This window comes from Anastrepha ludens, chromosome 4, assembly GCF_028408465.1.
Source record: "Anastrepha ludens isolate Willacy chromosome 4, idAnaLude1.1, whole genome shotgun sequence".
Lineage (NCBI taxonomy): Eukaryota > Metazoa > Arthropoda > Insecta > Diptera > Tephritidae > Anastrepha > Anastrepha ludens.
In genome coordinates, this window is record NC_071500.1 from 33,679,478 (window position 1) to 33,692,077 (window position 12,600).

The window sequence follows — 12,600 nt, forward strand, 5'->3', positions numbered from 1 at the left end:
GACAGAGCAAAGTTACTGCTACAACAACAACAAGCGGGCCATGCTGATTGAAACTTTATATACCGTTTATGGAAGTCTAATCATAGCTCCTTCATCTTTATAAACAATAACAGCTTTGCTTCTCACATCTGTATATTCTTATTTTCGACTTAAAAGGTGTTATTTCGACAAAGTTTCTAAAAACTCTGAAGCACTGGTAAATTTTTGGTGCCGAATGCGGATTCAGCGCGCCGTAAATTATCAAAAGCGGCACATCACTTTGCAGATATAACCAAAAAACTTAGTTGTGTTGCATACTGTATATTTTATGCAATTTTATGTTAATTTTCCACAAATTAAGTGATGGTCTAGATGAAAGTAATCAAAATTTCCGTTGATTTTCCATATTTTTTTCTGATGGCGTGGCGTATTCTCTCCAAAAAACTGTCAAAAATAAACGAGAATTTTCTGCCATTTGTACTTTATTATACTAAAATTTAAAGGACTATAAAATTGCATACCATTTTTTTATAAGTTTTGATTAAAAAGTTTGAAGTTTTGATGAAAATTAGTCGAATTTTTATAAATCTTGTACAAAGGTTGAAACTTCGGTTTATATTTGTTGTAGAATAAACTTTTTTTTATAATCAACTGTAATCGTGATGTTTTGCAAATATGATTTTCACGCCAATCCATCTTGATATGAGAGTGCCCCATTGAACCCGTAAAATGAAAAAAAGGATTTCGCTTACGTGTTTTGATAATCTTGAAGAAGAACTTTCTATTCGTTCCAAGGCGCATTTATTGTGACACCGCACCGACAACAATGTTTTGTACTTTTGATTGACATAGCAAAGTATTGGCGAATTTTCTCCTTGTTGACTCCTCTCGGGAGCATAGGACGTCGACAAGACTCTTCCCACAACAGTCCGTTCTACGTAACCGAAATGTCCCGGATTTATATCCGGCTAAGGACTGGACACTTCAGCAGCATTCCTCGTTTATGCACGAGGAATGTTTATGCTGCTACAACAACAACAAGACTTCCATCGTACACGTAATCTTTTTTAGTACCCATTGAAATTTCATCATGGATTGACTTACGCGTCAACAATGTTTACAAATCGTAATACAAGTGTATTACGAAAATCAACGCTCTGGGAAAAGTGTTTTTAACGCGCGCTTAGACCAACTTATGGTGTACTTAACCGCGATGAAATCCTTTTTTGGCTTAATAGCTACGTCAACCCGAATCCATTCAAGAACCGCCTTTATGTCCATTGAAAACAACCGTTGGGTGCGGGCTATGTTCTCGAGGAATCATCGGCCCATATTTTTCCAAGGACGAGGCTGGTGCTGTGAATGGCGCACGTTATCGCGCCATGATCCACAACGTTTTGATGCCGGTAATTGAAGCCCGTGATTTTCACCACATTTGGTTCCAGCGAGACGGCGCTAGTTGCCATACAGCTTGTGAAACGATGGATTTACTGCGTCGTCGTTTCTGTGAGCAAATTATCTATCGTCTCGGATCAGTGGATTGGTCCCCAAGATTGTGTGCTATCACATCTTTGAATTTTATTTGTGGGGGTATGTAAAGTCTAAATGCTTTGTGGATAAATCAGCTTCGATTGAGGCATTGGAAGCCAACATTACTAAAGTTATTCATGAGATACTGACCGAAGTCCTCCAGCGAGTCATTAAAAATTGGTGTTTACGGATGGACGAATCGCGGTGCAGGTGCGGCCAACATTTGAGAAGGATTATCTTTAAAAGATAAATGTCATGTATGGTTTTTAGGGTGTCCCTTAAATTTCAAGTTCAATATTTTTTTACGCATACCTTATAAACGACAACCCGTGCCGACTTGCGATTTAAACTTGTCCATACAAGTTGCATGAGTACTGCGCTGTGACTTGTAACGACGTGTTTTATTTGTCATTTCATACGTGATTTTAGATTATTTATTAGTGCCCCAGTATTAAGTGCGTAAACATGTCGGTGGAATTACGGAGTGACAAACAAAATATTTTCCTTATCGGTTTGCCTAGCTATCAAATAAATGGTGCAAAATTCCTATCTAATCGACAAGTTCTCTCAATCCTATTTTAAAATATTCGTTAGGTTAAACTGACTGTTAGTGTAAGTGCAAATCTTGTGATTAGGGAGTGCATCATATGTTGGGGAAAAAGCAAGAATTCCATGAAAATAGAGGAAGATAAATAATTTTTAATGCAACAGAGAGAGCCAGGTCGCCCGTGATGCTTAAGTGGTGTAGGCAAAAAATTGGCAGGAAAAGAAGAAAGATCTGGACGACGGCTACTGGAAGAAGAGGAAAGCATTGTAAGACAAAGAATCACTGACTGTTGCATCTACTTTCACCACAAATAACTTTGAAAGTGTAGAAGATTCAGACGAATAGCATATCTGAAATTCTTAACTCCGATTGCCGGGCGTTCCCTGCCATGAACAAATATCAAAAAGGGGTAGAAATGATCTCATACCACCTAAACTAGTTGCAGCTTTAGATCGATGCCCGTTAAGCATCCCTTTACATTTTCAATGCGGTGACAGAAGCGCCTGGTCTGAGTGGCGATGATTTCCTTATTAACAAATCCTCGATTCAGTGAATTCGTACTGAAACTAGAAAATCAGAAGCAGAATCTGACTTCCAAAACAATATACCCGAACTAGTCACAGTCCTTTGGGATGGAAAACTATTACCCGGGTCGGATGTACCAAATTCAAAAGAAGAACGCTTGCCAGTTATTGCTTCGTTTGACGATAGAGAAAAGCTTCTTGCAGTGCCAAAACTAGAGAGTTCTTCTGGAAAACATCGAACTAAGATCGTCTCAACAGCTCTCTTTGACTGGAACCTGCACGATAAAGTACAAATAATGTGCTGCGACACAACAGCTTCCAATACTGGCCGTTCCATTGGAGCTTGTGCTATTTTGGAGCAAACTTCAGGAAAAGAATTGGCCCTAAAAGCTGTCTTTGAAGCCAAGATTAAGCAAATTACTAGTAGCCCAGATATTCCGATGTTCAAAAAGTTCAGAGAAAATTGGCAAAACATCGACTCTATCTCATAATTTCCTAAAAGAACGTGGCGCCGAGTCAGACATTCAAGCTTTGTTAATATTTTATTAGGTAGAATTAGACAACGGTTTTGTAAGAGATGTCTACCGCGAATTATTCGAACTGTGCGTAATATGTTTCGGAGAAGACACAGAGGAAAAATTAAAACTAAGGGCCCCAGGAGCTATGCATCAGGTACTCTGGAGGGCGAGAGAGATCTATTCTTTATTTACTTCAGTCACAAAGCAGAATGACTGCGAAGAACAAACAGGCTCTGCAAGACGTTTGCTTATTTGTCGTGATATTGTATGTTTAAGCTTGGCTCGAATGCACAGTGACGACCAAATCTCCTAACCGCCGCTTAAAGATATTAAAAGAGTACGAAAAAGTTGACGCATCAATTTCTAAAGCACTTGTGGTATTAATGTGAAGAGACAGTCATTCTATCACTGTTTAATGATGAAGTTGATAACCAAACTAAAAATAAAATGATTGCCAACTTCCACTTTGTGATATTTTTTAATCTTTTGTTGATTTGTTTTTTTTGTTATTTAACTTATTTTCCTTTTTTTTCAGAGAAAACGTTGGATGATTTCGTAACGGAGCAAAGCAAACAATTTCTACCACGACTGCAGATCGACGATAATTTTCTAAAGGAAGATGTATCTTCTAAAAGAAGAATAAGTCAATTGAGAGGTGTGAATGATACTGCTGAAAGGGCTGTTGAATTAATGCAGGATTTAAGGAACTTATCGCGGCTAAAGAAGAACAAAAACAGTTTTGGCCACGCTGTGTCCAGGAACATAGAAACTTTCATCCGGACTGTAAAAAAACTACTCCAAAATGAACTTATCCAGACTGATTGTTGTTACTTTATGTTTTCAATTAAATATTAATGTTCATCTCATTCAATTTTTATTCACTTATTTTATTCACTTAATTTATTGCATTTATAGTGATTTTATAGCGCACTGAAATATCAGAATAAAACACGATTTTTACTGAACTTTGAAGCTCGGCCGGCACTGGTTGCAATTATTTTAGAAAAATAAAATCTATATTTGAACATCTTACATTTACATGTATTTTCTTTTGGTCTTTTTTTGGGTTGAGTGTCAAAATATCAATCAGAATGTAAACAAACAAACAAATACGAGGGTTGCCTTTCATATTTCGCGCTCAATAATGAAAACACACAAAAACAATAATAAAAATGGTTTTATTATTTTTCCAAATATTCTCTTAGAAAGTCAATACACTTCAGCGTTTGCTTGAATCAGTTTTCAAGGCACTTTAGCCACTCGGAAGCGGATACCTCCAAAACGAGCTGTTTAAAGGCTTCAACGGTTTCTTCAGGCGTTGGGGAAAACTTGACCTCGAATTTTATTTTTGATGTTCGGGAATAAAAATTATTCATTAGGTGCTAAATATAGCTAAAATACGGATGACCCATTAATTCGCTCCTTTGAGCGCTCTTGTGTTACCCGATACTTGAGAGCTCGCATTGTTTTGATGCAGGAAGTTCGTCTACATACATGCGGTTGATTTCCCTTAATTTTCCGGAAATGTTCTGGTATACAAATGGCGGTGTACCACTCAGAACCAATTTTTTGGCTTAAGCTCATCTTGGAAAATTTTACAGCTCGTGAAAGAATTAAAGCCAAATGACAATTGCTTGCGTCGCATTTTTGCTGATTATGCTGATTTAGATTTATTGGAAAAAGTAGTTTAAAGTTTGACTGGACGGCTGCTGAAGCGCATAGAGAGCTACAAAAACTTTATGGAGATGCTGCTTTAAGTGAAACAACGTGCCGAGATTGGTTCCGTCGCTTCAAAGACGGTGATTTTAATGTTGACGACCGTCCGCATGAAGGAAGATCAAAAACCTTCGAAGACGCTGAATTGGAGGCATTGCTCAGGATCCGTGTCAAACGCAAGAAGAGCTTGCTTCAGTATTAGGAGTTACCCGCCAATCCATTTCCCAGCGATTGCATGCGGACTTGGCTTCCTTATGATTTAAAACCAAGGGATGTTGAACGTCTTTTTTTCGCCTGTGAACAATTGCTCCAGCGGCAAAAAAGGAAGGGGTTTCTTCATCGCATCGTGACGGGTGATGAAAAATGGATTCATTACAGCAATCCAAAGAAAAGAAAGTATGGGGACCGCCCGGTCATACTTCTACGTCGTCGCCTTGGCCGAATATTTACGCTGCGACGGTTATGCTATGTATTTGGTGGGACTAAGGTGGTGTTTTTTATTATGAACTGTTAAATCGAAGCGAAACCGTCGACTTCAATTGATGCGATTGATGCGGAGTGGCATGAAAAAGTGATTCTACCACCAGGCCAACGCTCGGCTTCACGTTGCCAAATCTGTTAAAACCTACCTGGAAACACTGAAATGGGATATCCTATCCCACCCGCCATATTCTCCAGATATTGCGCCGTCCGATTATCACCTGTTCCGATCGATGGCACATGGTCTAGCTGACCAGCAGTTCCATTCATATGAGGGCATCAAAAATGGCTCGATCCGTGTATAGTCTCAAAAGGTGAACAGTTTTACTGCGACGGTATACGAGATCTACCAGAAAGATGGGAAAAAGTAGTAGCCGGCGATGGGCAATACTTTCAATAATTCACTTGCAACCAGTTTTTCAGAATGAAGTATTTTTATAAAAATAAAAAACAGCGGGAACTTAGTTGCGCTCCTAATATAATAAAAAAAATCATCCCAAATATATTTCTGTTTTGTATATTATGTATTATAATTTTAAGTTCTCGAGCTCTTAAAAACATTTCATATATTTATTTGTATGTCCTAATCATTTTATTTAATAATAGTAATACAATTGAAAAAAAGAAATCGGCTATCCAAATTGAAATTTATTAATTGCCACACCCTAATATTATGGCCGCCGCCGTAGCCGAATGGGTTGGTGCGTGATTACCATTCGGAATTCACAGAGAGGTCGTTGGTTCGAATCTCGGTGAAAGCAAAATTAATAAAAACATTTTTCTAATAGCGGTCGCCCCTCGGCAGGCAATGGCAAACCTCCGAGTGTATTTCTGCCTTGAAAAAGCTCCTCATAAAAAATATCTGCCGTTCGGAGTCGGCTTGAAACTGTAGGTCCCTCCATTTGTGGAACAACATCAAGACGCACACCACAAATAGGAGGAGGAGCTCGGCCAAACACCTAACAGAAGTGTACGCGCCAATTATTTATTTATTTTATTTAATGTTATAGAAAATAAGAGAAGCGAAAGGGCCTTTCAATAACATCTTTATCAAGTCTTGCACTAGCATTAGAGACCTTATTAATTACGTTGCTTGCAGTGGCCACGCTTATTCCTCAGAAATTAGGTATATAAATTGAAGAGAAAATCTTTCTAAACTTGCAAAACAATGGCAAATAGAAATCGTATTTATTGTTGCTTCGCTCGCTTGACTGTGAACTTTATCAGCATTAACTGATAGATATTCACTCAGTAGACATTGCGAAATAGCTTATTTAGTCATCTAAAGGTTATTCGTTGGTTAAGCGCTTAATCAAATATTGACCCCAAAAGCTGAACGATGCAGAAAGAAAACAACGTAATTTTCCCCAAAGTATCGTGTCATAATTTCGAAATCACCTTCGATATTTGCAAAGCGCAATATTTCTTAGGCCACCGTAGCCGAATGGGTTGGTGCGTGATTAGCATTCGGGAGTGCGTAGATTCGAATCTCGGCGCATCGCCCCTCGGCAGGCATTAGCAAATCTCTGAGTGTATTTCTGCCATGAAAAAGCTCCTCACAAAAAAAACAAAATTGTCGCCCAGAATCTGTTTATAACTGTAGGTCCTTCAAATTGTGGAATAACATCAAGACGCAGATTTCAAATAGGAGGAGGAGTTCGGCCAAATACCTAAAAGAAGTGTACGTGCCAATTATACTTTTTTTAATATTTCTTAGCATTTAAGTATTCAGACAAAAAAGTATATGCTCCGAAAATTTTAAAAATTAAACACTTCATTTAATTTTAATGGTTCGCTAACTGGTACTAACCCAGTTTTTAGCGATTTGAAGTCTCGAATTGCCTTTTTTTTTGGTGAGTCAGCACCACCTCTTCAATTGTTCAATCGGTCGATAATCACGCTTACCTCCCATATAACGGTAATTATAACAGCAACAAAAAAGTAGAAAAACATGTTATATCTGCTATAAATTATGAAAAATTACTCAAATTTGGTACGAATGATGAGCCCAAGAAAAGAAATAATTAGAATGTGAGTATTTCGATAACAGCACACAAAAAATTTGCCCAAACTTAGCACGCGTATTTCTCCCTACCTCATTTAGATCCTACATAAATTTTAGTAAGGGAAAAAGAAGTCGCTTATATTTGCATTTTTTTTTGCGCAGATACCGGTAAACTTCAGTTATTTTTGTGATTTTATCGATATTTTATTAAACATCAAAAATGCCTGAACGGATTCACGAAGCCAAAATTTCACAATTAGCTGTTAGAGTATCGGCACCGTAAACACCATTCACAATTTCTGCGGCCTGGGTTGCATTTCCGCCTTTATCAAAGAAAAACTGTAAAATGTACCAAATTTCCACTTGGTTGACTTCTATTAACTCCCAACTGAACAAATAAACAACAGCAAAATATTTTTATTAGTGTGAAATCTCACCTTGACAGCGAACATAAACTTCAAATTGTTTGATCGATACTTTAGGAGATATCGATCACTACAGCCATCTACTGAGAAAATAATGGATTTCTTTATCCCCAAACTAATATTATTGAGATCGAATAAAACCTACGCCCACTTTTAGGATATTAAAATTTAATTTCCGCCTATCCATCTGATGTTACTAACTCTCACTCTCTATGAGTTTTTAAAAATTAACAACCAGCCTATTTGATATTTTATCAAAATGTGTGCGAGTATAGAAAGTTCGGCCTGGACCGAATATTGCCTTCCTTAGTTGTTTAAACTGAGTTAAGGGGACCCGGTGGTCTAGAAATTTCAAAAAACCAATTTTTTGTTTTTTCGATATTTCGAAGGTATGTTATCTTAAGAATATACTGTGAAATTTTCATGCGGAAATTCCCAATATTATAGCTTCTACAGACCATTAAATAGGTAGAGAGCTGTCTGCGCGCTCCTGTACCTCAAACTTTAAACTCATTTATCTCGAAACGATTTTTTCCGCCAGGTGTTGTAAAAAAAAAAAACTATTCAACCGAATCGTCTGAAATTTTAATATGTTGTTCACGATAGCCCTTGATTATCGTCCGTACTATTTTTTTTTTTGAATAAAAAACTGAAAAAAATCGATTTTTAGAGTGTCAAATTCAAAACCGCGCCATTTTGTCAATTTTTTTTTATTCTAGTATGGGACTCAGCTACAGTCATACTGATGAATAATTTTTTTGCTTTTTGTGTTTGAGATAAATAGAAGAGCCAAAATGGATAACACCGTTTAGGTTAAATTTTTCGGGAGGGTCACTTCAGCGCCATTTTTAAAATTATTAAAAAATTTTTTTTAAGTATTATAAGTAAAAGAAGTTAAAAAGCCTAAAAATTTGAATATCGGTTTTCATTTTTTTTATTGTAAAAAAATTCCTGAAAATACCCTAAATTTTCGATCTCTAGACCACCGGGACCCGCAAAACTGCTTCTTTCAAATTTAGTTAAACAGCTTTAATGGACCGCCTAGCATAAACTAGCACTAAAAAACTGGTCTTTATTCTGTCACTACTCTAACCAACCGAACCACCCCTTTATTTTCGTTACTTAATATCAAAGTGTATGTATGTATATGCAAGTATGTGTGCACGTTCTAGTCGGCTGCGCAAACCCATTCAAATAGGAATATAATAAAAACTACAAAAACTATTAAAAGCAGCGTAGATACGATTCGGTGATGAGACCAGCAGGTCGTAACTGGCAGCGTAATGACAGAGCCATTACACCTTCAAAATAAGTGATTTTACCGTGAAATAAAAACAAGAACATAGTAAAAGCGTTCTGCTCGTAATTAGTATGTGTTCTAGTTGTTCTAAGTGACGATAATGTTATCAGTGAAGTAATCGAACGGGAATTTGTGTGGCGATCGATAAGAGTGCAAACGAAAACACTAAAGTTGAATGCAAATAACGCAAAACCCAATTTTAGAGAACAAAAAAATTGTATTTAATGCTATGAAAAAGGGCTTAAAAGAAAACTTTGTGCAGTCTGTCTTATTGCGTATTTAAAATTACGGTATAAGCAAGCAAATAACTACGCGCCTAATAAATAAACTTTCGTATACAATTTTAGCTTCACTACAACAATTGGAAATTCACAAGCTCCAGCAGCATTCTAGAAAAATTTTCAAAACCTATTTTCCACCATAAATATGCAAAATGGTAAGTAATTCTTATCGATGTCTAAAAATATGCAACACTTCCGACACAAAGTCATTTCCCTCATACGCTCTAAAAGTTGAAAAGGGGGCAGTTATAAAATATTTACAACTGCTCTCCATAGCTACACATACATACACAAATATTTATGGGTATGTGCCGTCATTACATACATATGTATATGTACACATGCATCCTTTAGTCCTTTTCTCACTCATCGTAAAGTTGCATTTCACTCGCCGAACGGAACTCGCTTGTGCAGCATTGTTGTTGTTGCTGGCAGTACGGTAGTTTCGAGTACGAGTACGCGTCAAAAATACAATGCTACTAGTAGTAGGAATAGTACGAGCAACATGAGAAAAAAAAACAATCTCATATAAAGCATCCGAGTGCAGGATATTCACTGTGCAACAATAAAGATGGCATGTTTTTGCTGCATTCGTAGCGGCACACGTTCAATCTCACTAGCACTCACTCCCAGCATTTTGACTATTGTCTTGCCCAGGAGCATTGTGTGTGGTTGCCCTGCGGCTGGAGTGAGCGCTCTGCTCGCCGTTAATCGCATTTTGAGTTCATTCACATTTTCCCATGCTGATGTTTTTATTAAATACATACATACATGTGTGCATACAGAATTGCATGCTTATCACAATGTGTGTTTGTTTAACTGTGAGAGAGGCCCGCAGGATTCTTTCACATGGGCATATTACAATGTCCGTAGCTAAGGTTATGTTTTGTACCATACATTTGCGGCGTGGGAAGATGTGGAAAATGTGGAAAAGCTGCCAGAAATAGGCTCTTGATTTTTTCACATCGTCAAGTGTTTTCTGTTTTGTTTAGGTATATTTTTGTACTTGCATTAGGAGAACGCATTTGAGTTCAAAAACGATTTGCTTTCATCACAAAAAAAAAGAGAGTAACTGTAACTGACCCTTTCTTGTGTTGCCTATTGCAGGGCATTAGAGGATTAAAAAAACCAACTAATGCTAAATTGAATTTTAAAGGAAATGCAAAATAATGCAAAAGACAAACTTATTGAATGATTTTATGAAATTTTTCTTCTTGTTATTGTTGTTGTTGATGTTGTTCTTATTATTGTTGGTGTATTGTTTTCGTTTTTATTGCTGGTGTTGTTGTTAGCATCATTGATAGCATTCCCATGCATACGCTGCTGGAATGGTAATCCTTGGCCGGAAATACATCCGAGTCGTTCCGGTGACGCAGAGCCAACTGCCGTGGGAAAGTTTTCTTCTTCGTATGTTGGTGGCATGATAAAAGAAATGTTTACTATAGTTTTTGACCACCTATTTTCCTTCCTTCGATATTTTGTTTTGAAAATTTAATTTTGAAAAACACAAGAAAAAAGGAATTCGCTATTTATTTTCTCAAGTAAAATTTCCTTGATTAAAGAACTCATTATTCTGCATCTGTCACCCAAACTTATAACCGCACACACACACATTAAATTTTAGTATAATAAAGGGCAAGTTTGAAGTTGCAGAAAAAGACGTGATTTTTTATAATTTTTTTCTTAAAATTTTCTCCATATGAAAAAGTGTCATGCAATGATAATTTAATACCCTGTAACATAGCATATCAAAAATCTTTCTAGGAATTCTATTTAAGGGGGAAACCAGTTTAGACTGATCAAAAAATCGATTTTTTTTTTTAATGCATAAATTGCAAGAATATGTGGTAAAAATTTTAAAAGGAAATTCGCATTATTCCCGATTTTATGAGCACTTAAGTGACTGCCCGTCGGTTCGGCACCGTAGCGCGCGGTAGTTAGAACGACGTTTTTCTCGAAGCTAATTTTTTTCAACTGCTGGGCACTCTAGCTGAAAAAGTTATCGACCAATCGTTATGAAATTTTTGGGGAGTATTCTTTATTCGATTCTAATTTATATGAACCTAATTCTTGGATTATATTAACATTAAAAATATTTTTTTTTGGGGAAAATAGATGAAAGCCGCTCAAAAACATGCAATTTTCAATATTATTTTATCAATGAATGTGCTACTTTCTGTGCTACCATTTTATCGCGAGATGTATTTATGTACACACATATGTGCATATATATACATATATATGTAAATATGTCGAACTAGGTGCGCATGGGGGCTTGTTTACCTAAAATATAATATATGTCATGCCTAAATCTGCCAAACCCTTCTTCTGGTTTTTTGAAAATTGCTATATCCACAAACATAATTTTTCTTAATTTTTTTTTTATTTTTATAAAATTAGTTTACAACAAAAATCTTATAAGTTATTTATGTTAAGAGATATAGCAGCTAGGCCTTAAGCTCATTTTCTTTTTAACAAATTTATACTAACAAGGGAAATAAATACATTAATCAGATTTTCAAAAGGACTGCGGATAAATCATGGCAGAAAGGAACCTTCCTTTTACATATGAATTTGCATTTTCCGATTTCCATGTATTGTGAAATTTTGGCACTAATTGATTTTCATTTATATATACATACAAACGTGCAAATGCATGTATGCATGTACACATACATATGTACGTGTATATGTAAGCTTGCAATAGTTTTTGCAAATTTCGCCCAATGGCAGCTTCCTTTTTCTCAGACATTCATTGCTCATCGATTTAAATTGGAAATATAGAGCAATGGCGAAATTATTTCGAGCAATCATGTAATTGTAAACTAAAGCGCAGTATATTATATTCACATATTATGTATGTATGTATGTATGTACATACCTATAAATACATACATATGTATGCGCACAAATATTGTACAAAAAGTGTTGGACATCTGTTTTTGAGTTTACATACAAACATAGTATGCATATTAGAGGCAGTTGATTAGTAGTTAAATTAAAATTGTATTTGTACAGGGTGATTCAATGAGACTGCAGAACTTCCTTTATAATTAAAACACCACTAAATTTGTCAAAATGATATTTTTTTTATCGCTATTTTAAAGAAGTACGATGACTTCGCAAGTCCAAAAATCACCAAAACAATTGTGACTCGTTGTGGGTGCAAAGTTTTTTCTTGAATGTCGTGCAGATTTTCAGTACCCCAAATGCGGCAGTTTCTATTCGTTTTCATTGGGGAGGACTTTACGTGACGGGTCCTCAACCCAGCGTACAACCAGATATCCTTGGTTAT

General features: G+C 36.3%; 1 protein-coding gene across 2 annotated transcripts in view; it reads left to right on the plus strand.

Moving 5' to 3' along the window:
• LOC128861558 (death-associated inhibitor of apoptosis 1) overlaps window positions 1–12,600 on the plus strand; it is a 57,883-nt gene that overhangs the window by 2,536 nt on the left and 42,747 nt on the right. Inside the window, exon 1 of one of the 2 annotated variants that reach the window (XM_054099791.1) lies at window positions 8,992–9,460. The exons of the other annotated variant lie outside the window; for it this stretch is intronic. The gene's annotated coding sequence lies outside the window, so the exon portion shown is untranslated. Of the gene's footprint in view, window positions 1–8,991; window positions 9,461–12,600 lie in introns of those variants that run through there. 2 annotated transcript variants of the gene reach the window in all.